Genomic DNA, 14,086 nt, shown 5'->3' on the forward strand with positions numbered 1-14,086 from the left:
TAGATGTCAGGATAGCACATAGAGCAGCCCATTGGATAACATAATCCCAACTATATATACAGAATGATGGGGTCAAAATTAGCTGTTTCCACTCAAGAGATGGATCTTGGAGTCACTGTGGATTGTTCTCTGAAAACATCCACTCAGTTTGCAGCAGCAGTGAAAAAAAGCGAACAATGTTGGAAATAATTAAGAAAGGTATAGATACAACAGAATATATCATATATCATCTTTGTAAAAACAGCAAATAAATCCATGATACACCCACATCTTGAATACTGCATGCAGATGATGTTGCCCCATCTCAAAAAAAGATATATTGGAATTGGAAAAGGTTCAGAAAAGGGCAACAAAAATGATTAGGGGTATGGAACAGTTATGCCAGACCTAATCCCCAGTTTCACTTGAGCAAACAGGAGCTATTTGACACTGTGCGATATGGCTCCTGTGCTCTGTTCCCAAAGTGTTCTGCAGCATGGGAGGGTCTCTGGTAGTGTGTGTGTGTGTCACTGGCATATTGGGGTGATGCTGAAACAGGATAGAGTAGAGGTGGCATTGTGGGCTGGCATGAACCTTAACTCTTCATTTCCCCATCCAAGGGGACAGGAACCCTTACCCAGCGAGGTCACCATCTCATAGTTCTCCTGCATGACATCCCAGTAGAGGGCTCTCTGAGCGGGGTCCAGCAGAGCCCACTCTTCCCTGGTGAAATGCACAGCCACCTCCTCGAAGGTCACCGGCCCCTGAAAGAGCAAGAGTCCAACACTCAGGACCTCTTTCCCCACTCACAGCCCCACTATTTGTGGCAGAGAGGAGCGAATCAAATGGAAGCTCTGGGTGGATCGCAGTCAACAGAGTCCCACCCCGACCCCGCTCAGCGTATCCAGCAAATACCAGGGTGAGGGGATGAAGGGAGCCCTTTGTCTCTCCCAGCAGATCCATCACACACCTACTAGCCACCAACTGATACAGGAGATGGAGCCCCTAGCAGGGTCCAGGGAGAGCTCCCTGGTAGGAAGCCCAACAGCCTCCCCATGGTGAGGAGCGGGATATGAAGGGAGAGGCAGCTCCAATAAGCCTGACTCATGGGTGCCCCCTTCATATCTCACAGCAGCCGCTGGTTAGTGAGCTCAGGCTCCAGCACTGGAGTCTGGTCAGTTTGACTAGCTCCATGGAGGTGGGCTATTTTCTTTCTTCACAAATTAGGGCATTTCCACCTCCCAACCTCCTGGGTCTGTTCCTAGAATCTAGGGCACTTATTAAATAACTCCCAGCAGGTTTGCCACACCCTGGCCTCCTCCTTTCCCCACGCTGTGAATTTCCTGTCCCGCTCCAACCTCCAGACCAGACTGTGCAAACCTTCCCATCTCCGGTGTATTTCCTGTCCCTCTCCTCCAGCAGGAACCCACCAGCAACCCCCCGATAATCTCTACCTGAGTTGGCTCCACTGCAGCCATTTCTCTTCCCTGTCCCACGCCAGGCTGGGATGAGCTGGAGCAAAACATGGACGTCATTCTGCAGCCTGTCTGGGGGAGAAGGGCAGTTGTGGGTGTTTCAGAACCGGTTTTAGTTAATTTCACATCAGAATTACCCCAGGGACTTTCCCTACAGACAGACACCCTAGATTCTGCCATGCTGGGAAATGCTCAATCTGTTTATTACAATGTAGACCTGGCCCCTCCTGCCAGGCTAAGCCCACAGAGAGATTTTTAACCTCCCTTCTCCCTCCCCTCACCCCGTAACAAAGTCTCTGAACACAAGGCTAGAAAAGAGCAGAACCAAAGGAGTCAATGTGGGGGATTCCCTCGGACACTGACCCCACGGCAGCCACACCCCAGCAGGGGGAATATGGAATCAGGAACTGGCTTTTCCTCTCTCTGATCCTTGTTTTGTTCACTGGAAAGTGGTTCTGCCCAGGGATGCAACAATACATGTGTCTGGGTGGACTAGAGAGCTGGAAATCTCTCCCCCCTCATTTCTCCCACTGCCCCTTTCAGTCTCTCCTTCCCGTCCTCTCTCCCTGCCCCTCTGGCTGGGACAGTCCCATTCCTGGGGGCTTTGCTCTCCCAGGGCTGGATTTTCTCCTGGCAATTGCTACTGGGAGGAGAAATGAGGAGGGGCTGTTTGTGCAGAGTCACTTTCTTGCCAGTCCCCAGCACTTTCCCTGAGGTCTTTCAGTTACCTGGAGACTCTGGCTCAGAATTTAGTATTAACAGGGCCCAGGGCTGCCCTAGGGGGCTAGGACCAGCTGGAGAAAGTCATCCCCTGGGCCAGGCAGAGAAGCAGCTTTAATTAAGGTCACTTCCCAGCACAGAACCCCACTGGGGGAGCAGCAGCTGCTAAGCCTGGTCTCCCAGATCACAATGGAGGCTGCAGCGTCTGACCCAGGAAGCTGAACCCCAGTATCCTGAGCAGAGAGGGACAGAGCGTTTGAGCAGCTTCCCTCCTTTAGCTCTCTGGGGAGAGCAGCTAATGAGAGCCCCTCCTCACAGGGAGAATTGCTGATCTCATTCGCCCCACTGTCCATCCGGAGTCACTCCTTGTCTTTCCATACAGTGACTCTGGATTAACAATGGTCTCAATGAAACCAGAGTTCAGAAAGAATGAGTCCAGAACGCTGGGGAAGGGACCATTGTGTGGCAGTGCTGACCCCCACCTCCCTCATCCCCCAGATCTAGGACAATGGACTGGACAATGGACTGGACAATCTAGGAAAATGGAACTGGAAGGGCATTTTCAAGAGGGGAGAAGAGCAAAAATATGTGATTTCACCTCACAGTGTTTGATAAGTGGATAGAAAGTTATCACGGTGACTGGGCCTGGCCGGATAATGTCGGACAGTGCTTGGAGCCAGGATTCTGGCATAAGCTAATCAGGGAGAAGAAGCGAGGTCAGGAGCAGCCCCCAGAGCCCCAGCCAGCCCCCCCCCCAGATATTCCCTGGGACCCAGCCCCCAGAGTCCCTGGCCAGGGACCTCAGATACCCCTCAGAGCCCCACCAGCCAGACAACCCCCACCAGACCATCACTGCCAGGTTGGGAATCCCAAAGGGTTCCCCCCACCAAGAGACCCCAACAGCCAGAGACCCCCCAAAAGGGACCCCCACTGGGAACTCAGTCCCTCACTGCCTGCCTAGGACTCCCCCCCCCGCCCTCCAGCAGGATCTGCCCTGCCCTTTGCCTGGCACCCCCTCCTCCCCCCTGCGGGATCCCCTGGTGCTTTACAGGGGCTCCCGCAGGGGGATTCTCCCACACACACTCTGTGCACTGGGCACGGCAGCGATCCCAGGAGTCTGCGGGGGAAGCCCAGACAGAGCCCCTGGCACAGCACCAGGCTCCCTCTAACCCCCTGTCCCGCCTCCCCAAGAGACGCCCATCCCGGCTGTTCTGCAGCCAACAGGCCCCCAGCGATACCCACCTCCAGGACTCACAGCCTCAGGTCTCGGCACATCACAACCACCCCCTGAAACTCCAAATCTCCAGAACCCACCAACCTCACTAGGGTACCCCCTGCCCAGCCACCCAGAGGCCTCCCCCACCACAATCCCCCTTCAGCTGCTATCTCCCCCCACAGCCCCACCCCCACCCAGCAACACTGTTACCTCACAGTGCCTGAGAAGTGGATAGAAAGTGACCACCGCCCCCTGCTGGCCAGTCACACAGGCAGAGGGAGCCCCGGGGGATGCCTCTTGAACAGGAGAATGGAAGGCCTGGAGGGACAAAATAGGTAAGAAATGTCCATGCCTGTCACTAGCAAATAATGGCCACCCTGGATCCACCCCAGAGGTGGCTGCATCTTAGCACTGTGGGAAGCAACCCCTCACAGAAGCCATTTGCCATGGGGTTTGGGATACTTCTCAACTCACACTTCACTCAGAGTGACCTCCTCATCCCATGCCAGCTGGAGAAAAGAAAAGGGTCCAGCCAACTCTCCCATTACTAGCTGGGAACCACCGATCCCCAAACAGGGGGAGGCCTCTGACTTTGATGTGTATTAAATATCTGGCTGGTCTGTTTCTTTGGCAAACATTTTAACAGAGATAAAGGAGGGAACAAATGATTCACAAAGGAGACGGGAAAGATGACCTCCAGGATGGAGAAGACTCAGGGCAACAGGTTCCCTCGAAGGAAGAAGTTGCTGGGATTTAGAAACACGGGGAACAGCCCCAAACCCGAGAGGATTTTTAACTGACATTTGATAATGACATAGAAAGAGGCAAAACCTGAGCTTTGAGAGCAACGTTCAGAAATGAAAGAGAAAGGGTGGAAATCTGAGAGATTTTGGATCCATTTTGCAAATTATAGAGAGACAAGTGGAAAATCAGAGGGATTTTATATCAGTTGTTGATAGGAGGTAAAATCTGAGTGTTTCACATCAATATCTGATAAATGAATAAAGAGGAAATGGGCAACATTTGCAAACATTTTATATCCAGGTTCAAGAATCTGAGAAATTTTCTTAGTATTTTATAATTAGAGAGATAGGGGAAAAATCTCAGGGCATATTCAATTAGAAATAGACAACTAGAGAGCAGTGGGGCGAATGTTTAGGTTACTTTATATGAATCTTTGAGATTTGCAAAGCAAATGTGTCACAAACTGCGTATTTGATAACATGAGAGAAAAACACCAAGATCTGAGGGGATTTTATGTTGCTGTTAACGAACTAGTGGAAAAGGGGGACTGTTGGACTGGATTTTATACGACTGTCCAATACATAAACACAAAGTAATGGTTCCCCCCACCCCCACCATTCCCATGGGCAGCAGGGAGCCCTTTGAGGAGCTGATTAAAAGGGCAAGGGAGGGGGAGGGGGAGCTGAAAGGTCCCTGGATAAAGGAAGGGGGCAGCAGTGGGGGACAGGCAGGTGACTGGCAACTGATGGTTGGGGGCAACTGTGTTGGTACTTAGGGGGCAACAACTGGGAGTGGGAAACGGGGGTCTGGGCAGTCCCCATGGGGGACACGTGCGCCTCCCTTCCCTGCCCTGGCAGAGACCCGGCATCTCCTAGAATATCAGGGCTGGAAGGGACCTCAGGAGGTGTCTAGTCCAACCCCCTGCTCAAAGCAGGGCCAATCCCCAACTAAATCCCCAAATGGCCCCCGCAAGGAGTCAGCTCCCGGCCCTGGGTTTAGCAGGCCAGTGCTCCAACCACTGAGCCATCCCACCCCCACTCCAGGGGCAGCCATGGGCTGGGGAATGACTCAGGGCAACAATTTCCCACCTACACAAGGACAAATCGCTGCAGATGAAATGGGTGGGAAAATGCCCCTCACTAGAGAAGATTTTAAACTGACGTTTGAGACTCATGGGAGAACGGGGGAAATCGGGGGAGACGGGAGAACGGATCATTGGAGGGGATGGGGGGGAATCGCCCCAGATTTTATAGCCCCGTGTGAGACACTGAGAGAGAAAAGGGGCAGAACTGGAGAGAATTTGTATCGGGGGCGAGAGGCAAGTGGCACAAACAGGGGAAGGATCCAATTAACCCCCCTCCCCCTTCCCCCTCCCGCCACTCCCGGGAATTTCCTGGCTGCCCAGAGACAGTTCAACACCCCCGTGTCCCACTGACCTTCCTCCCTACAACTCCAGCTTCTCCTCCCTGCCTGACACCCCCATCTCCCCACACCACAGGATCCCCGCCAGGCCCCAGTCTCTGCCCCCCAAATCCCACTGGGGCTGAGGCAGCTCTGAGGCTTCTCCCAGGTTCCCCGGGGCAGAGTCACTTTCCTGCCCAGCCCCAGTGCCCCCCCCCGGGGTCTCTCACTCCCCGGGGGCTCCGGCCCAGGGGACTGGTCGGGGCAGAGCCCGGGGCTGCCCAGGGGGCCGGTCCCAGCTGGAGAAAGCCCCCCCCCCCGGCCGGGGTAGGAATGTGCTGCTGGTGGGAAAAGTGCTGAGGAGATGGAACACTGAGGGCTGGTTTTGGTGGGAAAAACCGGTTTGGACTGGTTTGAGCCTGTGTCCCGATGGTAAACAAGTCCCCTCTCAGAGATGGAGTCCAGGGGTCAATAGTTCATATGCTCCAGATTGGATCTTATTTTAAAGCCAGTGATTTACTTCATAGACATCTTATTAACCAACTAATGGAACCTATTGAACAGTTTATACTTCTCACACCTAACAATGAGATAATAAAAGAACACAGACAAACCTTGTCAGTAACGGCTAATGTCCCAACTCTGCACTTGTTGCAGGGCTGCTGCTCAGGGACAGGAACCTCCTGGCACCCTGTTATATCCTTGGGGCAGCCGGTGTAGGAAGCAATCACTTGAGGCCAGAGAACAGGCAGCTAACCAAAACCTCCATTTTATTTACATATATACAGAGCTCCTCAACCGGTTGAAACCGGTTGAGCTAACCCATAATAATCTAACTCAGTTGCCATAGCAACAAAACCATGACAACCAAATACACAACACACCCAGCCTCCACAATCACTCAGGCTGCACTTTCTGCACGACTAGGTGCTGGCTGAGGGGGGCGTGGGAATTGGTGGCCTCTGCTGCAGGTGATGGGAATCTCAGGTATTTAAAGCCATGGCCTAGAGGAGGGAAGTGCCTAACTCCAGAGTCTGCAGCTGCCTAGGGCCAGGGCTGAGGATTTAGAGTTCCTAGTGCTGCCGTTGCAAGGTTCAAGCGTGCTCAGTCCTGGCATTGCCGCCCCTCCTGCGGCTAGTAGCTGCAGCTGGCTAAGGCTGGCCTCTGGGAACTGGCCCCATGGCCGTAGCCAGAGAAGCTACAAGTGGCTCTGTGACTACTGGGGCCATTAAGCTAGAGCAGCTAAAGACACTGGAGTTCACCTCAAGGAACAGAGGTCACCAGTAGGACAGGAATGTCAGGGGGAGCAGGGAAAGAGGGAGCAGGTCAGGCTGGCAGAGGGAGCTTCCAGCTGGGTGGGATCATGTCCAAAATGGAAAGGAAACAAGTCTGGGGAGAGGTGGTGGTGACCAGGTAGCAGACTAGCATGTAGATGGGAGCAGAGGGAGAGAGGCTGGTGGCTTCGGATTCCCAAGGGCTAAGTCCTGACTTTGGGGAGATGGTGTTTGCAGGTGGCTGGCTCACATGGCAGGATGGGGGCTGAGGGGGGGATCTGTCAGAACTGATCAGGTGTCTGCTGGCTTTAGAACTGTGAGCTGAGACTAGGACCACATGCCGTGACTGGTGACATGGGGGGTACTCGAGACATGGCTAGAGAAGGTCTGAATGAGGAAGGAGATAAATCTGTGGGGAGTTTCCTTGATCACTATGAAAGTTCTGCTCACTGTGGACACTGGTAAACCCACATGGGTGTACAGCTCAATAAGAAAACCCGGGGGCTGAGGGAGCTGTGTATGGCAATGCATACAGTCATGTAGGGGTGTGTGATCAAAATGAAAAATGTCTCTGAGGTTCAGTACCGGGTATGCTAAGGCACCAATGGCACTGCCCCACCAGGCCCATACTCGGAGCCCACAGTGACTATATAGGGGCCTACAAATATGTTTGGTACCAGGACCCACAGAAGGTTAATCCGGCGCTGACTGCCCGAGCACTATTTCAGCCCCACATTTTTGGGTGGACCTCCCACCGTGGGAGCTGCAGAGCCCTCCCCCGCAACACCCCGCCCTCCTGCTGTTGGGAGGGTAACAGGAGAAGGAACAAAATAAGCAAGAGACGAAGAGAAAGGAGGGAGGGAGGGTGGGAGGGAGGAAAAGGTGAAACAAAAAGGACAAACCCTAATGTCCCCAGTGATTCTAAGGGGCAAAATCCCAGGTGCAGAATAAAATTCTGCCTTTTTAACCTCGTGTTTTCCATGCCTAGAATTCAACTGTCACCAGATGGATCAGACTGAACAGGTTTCAAACCTTCAGGAGGCTCTTACCTTCTAAACAGGGACGGCTGTTTTCTAGTAAAATCACTGAAAGGGAAGGAGAAAACTCGAAAGAGGTTCCTCCTGGCGCTCACGTCCGTGAACCCGAATACTCCCTCAGTCCTCAAAGAGACACCTGGAGAAGGAGACTTGCTGGAGCCCCTCCCTTGCTGTAGGCCCATACTCGGAGCCCACAGTGACTATATAGGGGCCTACAAATATGTTTGGTACCAGGACCCACAGAAGGTTAATCCGGCGCTGACTGCCCGAGCACTATTTCAGCCCCACATTTTTGGGTGGACCTCCCACCCAAATGCATGCATGATGTCACTGCCACACCCCTCCCTTGCTGTGCCAATGTCCTGCCCCTGGCCAGGCACTTTGGAGGTTTGAGCTACTCCCTGTGGATCACCCCACTCAAGGAGCGTTCGTTCTAGGCAGCAAGCCGGCTAGACAGGGAAACATCAGACGCTGCTCCCAATGCGACACTCAGTTTTTCAGAAATTAGTCGACTTTATGGCCAGAAGAGACCATTAGAGCATCTAATCTGACCCCCTGCATATCACAGGCCTCCTGTAGGACACAATAGCTACTTTTGGGGCAAACACATTCCAGAAAGGCATCTAGTCTTCATGAAATAACATCAAGAGATGGTGAATTCATGACTTTCCTTGGTAGCTTGTTCCTGTGGTGAATCATCCTCGCTGTTGAATATTTGTGCCATAGTTGTAATATGAATTTGTCTCTTTTCATCTTCCAGCCATTGGGTCTTGTTATGCCTTTCTCTGCTCCATTCAAGAGCCCTTTAATACCCAATCCTTTCTCTCCATTAAGGCACTTCAATGAAGTCACCTTTCAATCTTCTTTTGATAAGCTAAACAGGTTGAGCTCTTTCAATAGCTCACTAGAAGGCATTTTTCTCCAGCCCTCAGAACATCTGGTGGCTCTTTGCTGCTCCAGCTTCAATTTCATTGATGCCGTGTCACCTCCTGTGACATTATTGACATAATCTGTAACTGTATAGATCACCATTGCAACCACTGTTCTATATTCGCAGCCAATATTGTAGAAAGGCTGTTGTGTAAGGGGGTCTATGGAGAGGTTCTGATTGGCTGATTATAATTATGCTATCTCTCACTGTGTATCATTTTTGTAGTTGATGTTATGAATATTGGCTCTATGCTGCCCGTATTTCAAACTTGTGCTCTGCTTCCAGGGAACACCCCAGCCAGACAAGGTGGTGTCAGTTCTGCTTAGCCTGCTTGATGGCCCATTACGGACCATCAGCTCTACAATAGACCCACTGAGAAAAGGCAGATACACCTTGTGACTCAGCAAGCTATGCAAGGACCTGCCTATGGACAGAACTCTAAGGTTTTTCTATGCCATGTGCTTAGGGAGATGGATTTTCCATGCCCTGGTTCCCCGCTGACCCAGAGAGAACAAAGGAACACGAAAACAAAAACCTTCCCCCACAGATTTGAAAGTATTTTCTTCCCTTATTGGTCCTGTGCCAGCCAGGTTATCTGAGCTTTTTAACCCTTTACAGGGTATTTTATGCTGCCTGTAGCTATACGTTTATGACACCCTGTAAATAGCAATCTGCAGAATCTGATTCTGAGAAAGGGCAGGGTGAAGGGAAGTGGCTTCAGCAGATTTACTGAGCATGCTCAGTTCATGTGAGCATGCTCAATGCACCATAAGTAGCAAATTCAGTTACACAGCAGTTTCTCACACTACACCCGAGGCAGCATGAGGCAGGGGCTCCATCGCTGTCCAGACCCCACCCAAGGGCAGATGCCCAGGGGCTGCGAGACCCCCAGCTTCTGGGACCTGTGTGTGGAGTCTCTCTTCTGCCCACCCAGGGCTGCCCCTGGGGTCCCTCTGGCCCCTGGTGCCTGCAGCCCCTGGCCAGGGGCAGCAGAGCCTGGGACTGGGTCCAGCTGGAGAAAGTCCCCACCTCAGATGGGCACAGAAAGTGCTTCAGTGAAAGTCTGTCCCTGGAGCAGCCCCTCTGGCGCCGCAGCAGCAGCCCGGAGCTCAGCCCGGGCTCCCAGCGCACACTGGAGGCAGCAGCACCAACAGTATCTCGTACCTTACAAAGCCCGGCCACCAGGAGCTGCCCCACGGCTCTTTTCCTTGTTTTTCCTGCTTCCTTCCTACCAGCCCCCCACTGCTCCAGCCCCTTCCTGGCTCCTTCAAGCCCAACCCAGGCTGCAGCTGCCGCACTCACCGGGCCAGGGACTGTCTGAGGTGGGAACTAGCCCCATCTCTGCTCCCCCTCCTGCCCCTGTGTGTCCCAGAGCCACTGCAGGGACTGACCCGCACCCAGGCTCTCGCTCCTATTAGCACTCGCAGGGGCCAATCCAGCTACGGGAGAGTGAGCGCCCCTGGGAGCAGGGAAGTGACCACGTCTCCCTGCCAGAGGGTGGAGGAAGAGGGAAGAAAGGGAAAGAGGAGAGATTGAACGGGGATAAGGAGAAATAAGTGAGGAAAGCAGCACCCAGCTCTTTTCTGCTGCATCACCCCTGAGTAGATTGCTCCTGAGCTCTGGGTAAATAGCCCCCAGTGTCTCCCAGATCCCCCTGCTCCCAAGGCAATGCACATAGGGATCTCCTTCCTGCCAGGCGTGATTACAAGCAGGTGTAGGTGTCACCCCTATGCCATGATTGGAGAAATACAGCAAAGCTTGGGAACACGCGTCTGTATTTCCAGTCCAGTGTGACAATCCCGGCTCCAGGAGGGGTTTGTTCTCTGCTCCTGCTGGATGGGCACAGAATGGGGCAGCAACAGGTGTGTGTCAGTTTTTGTTGCTCCACGTTCCTTAACTTAGAACAGTGTGAAATGAACAAAATGGAGATTGAATTAAAGGGAAATACACAAAGAAAAGTTCCAGCCCCCGTTGCTTATTGAAAGAAATGACTCAATTTCCCAGTTACAGGTTTTATTAACATGAACAAATAAAGCCAAGAGCGCACGTCACTAAGGCTAAATGACTATAGACACCACTCAGCTAAGGGTTAAACAACACAGTGATAAAGTTCAGGCCAAATCAGGAAATCAATGAGTTAACAAGGATATTGTGCTGGAATCAAGTCGTCAATTTAGTCCAACCATCAGATTAATACAGCAGAAAAACCAACCCCTATAAATCCTGAAAGAGCAACCCAAGAAGGCAGGTGCACATTTAGTGATGCCAAAACCCCAGAGATTTTTCACCCAGGCCTTGCAACCCAGATTTAGCCAGCTGAATATTTCAATGCCGAAACCTAATTATTGCTGACATTTAGCCCACAACCTCAACGCTAATTACAGTTTTCTCCTTAGATTTCACTATTATGTAGCTAATACTTCTCCTCGCCCTCTCGCCCCAAAACACATACAGACCTTAAGAGAGACATTAGTAAAAGAAGTTCAGACAGCTCTCGCTGAACAATACGTATCTGACCACTCAATTCCTTGCGATGCTTGCACAGGTGAGGAGCATGCATTCTGTCATTCCATAGGGTAGGGTTTTAAGGCTATTACGATTTGGGGAACTATTCTTCCTAGCATCTTCCCGTTGTAGATTTCAGAGGTGTTCACACCCTCACCGAGCCGCACTGTTATAGCCCAATCAAATAGAAAGACTGGGAGTTCTCCAACTTCATAAAAAGCAACAGACAAAAAATAGAAAAGGGAACAAATCGTTTCTAAGATAATAAGGGGTTGGATCTCTGCACCTCTCGGGCTTTGGATTCGCCCGGAGTAGGAACTGTAGCTGCAGTTTAGGAACCAGGTACTGGCATAGATTTCCTCTCTCTCAAGTGCAGGGCGTGACCTATGTCTCATTCTCTCTGTCTCCCATCGGGTGATGGGACTGTGAGTGAGAATGAGGAGGGGAAACCCCAGCAGGAAGATGCTGAGGAATTAGAACCACCTGTGCTCTATTTTCACAGACTTTGGACTCAGCATTCAAGTATCCTGCAGTCTGAACTTCGCATCTGATACATTCCCTCATTGGCTACCATTGTTTGGCCAGCAGGGAAGTGCTTCTTGTCAACAAGGCAGCCAGATTGGGACCCGTAGGCATGGAATGGCTCTGAAGGAATCAGCTGTTTCTCTCTGTGCTTCATCTAACTTTGGAGCCAGATGGTAAAAGACAGTTGTGCCCAGTTTAATCATGGCATCCTTTAGGAATGTGATCAATGCCACTTAACTAGGGAGCAGGATTCTAAAAACACCATAGCTTCCATCTCTGGGGTGAAAATCAACCACTAGTACCTGCAATTTCTACCTGAGTTCTTGTCAAATCTTTGACCTTACTTGGAGTAATTTTACACTTCTCTGGTGTAGAATTCTTCACCAACCGTACAACAGATCAGTAGCGACAGTGAGGTACAACTGCCCCAACTATGCCCTTTTATTTCTTTAATCTGGTGGCACAGATTTAAATTAGGGACTAAATTCAGGTGCAATTTAGAATCCCTGTAAGACAACAAATGTCAGGTCTCTATTAAAAATAGGTATCTTTCTGCAGCTACAGCACATTCAACACGTATTTCATTTTCTACACATTTGCAGCATCTCCCAGGGGTGAGCTGAAGAGAAATGTCACTTCCGTGTTTCCCATCTCTACCTAGATAGGGATTGTATTTGCCAAATAATAGGCAACATGCAGCCAATGAGGAAGGAGATCTCTTCAGGAGCCACTTCCTGCAGGGCCTGGGCCACAACGGCTTTGGGAGCCCAATGCATGGGTACTTTGTTTAATTACAAGTTATTTACGAGGGAATCCTCTTCCCAGTCCTTTAGAAAAAAGATTGACCTAACCAACTGCACAACAGGGGGATTGGGATGGTGATGGGGAATCCCTCTGACTTACCTTATCTCCTTCTATTGTTACAGAGGGTAAAATGACATTTTCCCCTATCCCTGCCCTGTTCCTGCTCTTTGTTATAGTTCAATATAGTTTAAGTGTGGAAAATGGTAGTAAAAATATCTGCTCTCCAGCACAACCTGCAGCAACATCAGAGCAACGGGGAATGAAACAATTTGTTCCCAAAGGGAGAACTCGATGACTAACAATTGCTGTGAAATGGGGGAACAGTATAACCGTGATGCTCAGGGTTTGTTTAGACTAGGGAAAGTGATGGAGTTTAGGTCAGGACAAGGGGGAAGCTAATGCCAACCCCTGCACCTGGGCTGCATCTGCACAACAACTCTAATTGTCTTTTTACACCAAGATCACTAACTTGAGCAGCCAACGCCACGTACAGCCCTAGTGGATGTCAGGCACAAGTAGTTTTTGCCTCAGTGTAGCTTGTTGGGAATCAAACCTCTCTCCCACCTGGAGCTGATGGAGCTTGGCTGTTCTCAGTGGTAGCAGATGACAGAACAAGGAGCAATGGTCTCAAGTTGCAGTGGGAGCCATCTAGGTTGGATATTAGGAAACTAATTTTGCTAAGGTGGTGGTGAAGCACTGGAATGGGTTACCTAGGGAGGTGGTGGAATCTCCATCCTGAGAGATTTTTAAGGCCTGGCTTGACAAAGCCTGTCTGGGTTGATTTAGTTGGGGTTGGTCCTGCTTTCAGCAGGAGAATGGACTAGATATCTCCTGAGGTCCCTTCCAACCCTGATATTCTATGGTTCTATGACATACACTCCTATGACTCAATAGAAAAGATCACAGGACTGACCCCAAAGAAGGGTGAGCTGGAAAAGGCAGAAGCAGGCAACTCATCTGGGGGAGCTGAGCTACTAGGGTGAAGATGGTGCAAAGATCACTATGTGGGAATTAGCAAATGTGATTTAAAAAAAAAATCTTTGCTCAGCCCTAGTCAAGGCATTTATTACAGTTCTCTCTTACGTGGATTTTCTGATGCCTGGTAAGGTGTGAGCTCCAACTGAAGCTTTTCCCGCACTCAGAGCACGTGTAGGGCGTCTCTCCTGTGTGGATTCTAAGATGTGTGATAAGGTGTGAGCGCCGACTAAAGCTTTTCCCACACTCAGAGCACGTGTAGGGTCTCTCTCCTGTGTAAATTCGCTGATGTGAGATGAGGGTTGAACTATCAATGAAGTGTTTCCCACACTCAGAACATCCATAAGGTTTCTCACCTGTGTGGATTCTCCGATGCGTCATAAGGGCAGAACTTTGATTGAAACATTTCCCGCACTCAGAGCACATGTAGAGTTTCTCTCCAGTGTGGGTTCTCCAGTGTGTGATAAGGGTAGAGCTCTGACTGAAGCTTTTCCTGCACT

Source organism: Mauremys reevesii, linkage group 14 (assembly GCF_016161935.1).
Source record: "Mauremys reevesii isolate NIE-2019 linkage group 14, ASM1616193v1, whole genome shotgun sequence".
NCBI classification, from domain to species: Eukaryota; Metazoa; Chordata; order Testudines; family Geoemydidae; genus Mauremys; species Mauremys reevesii.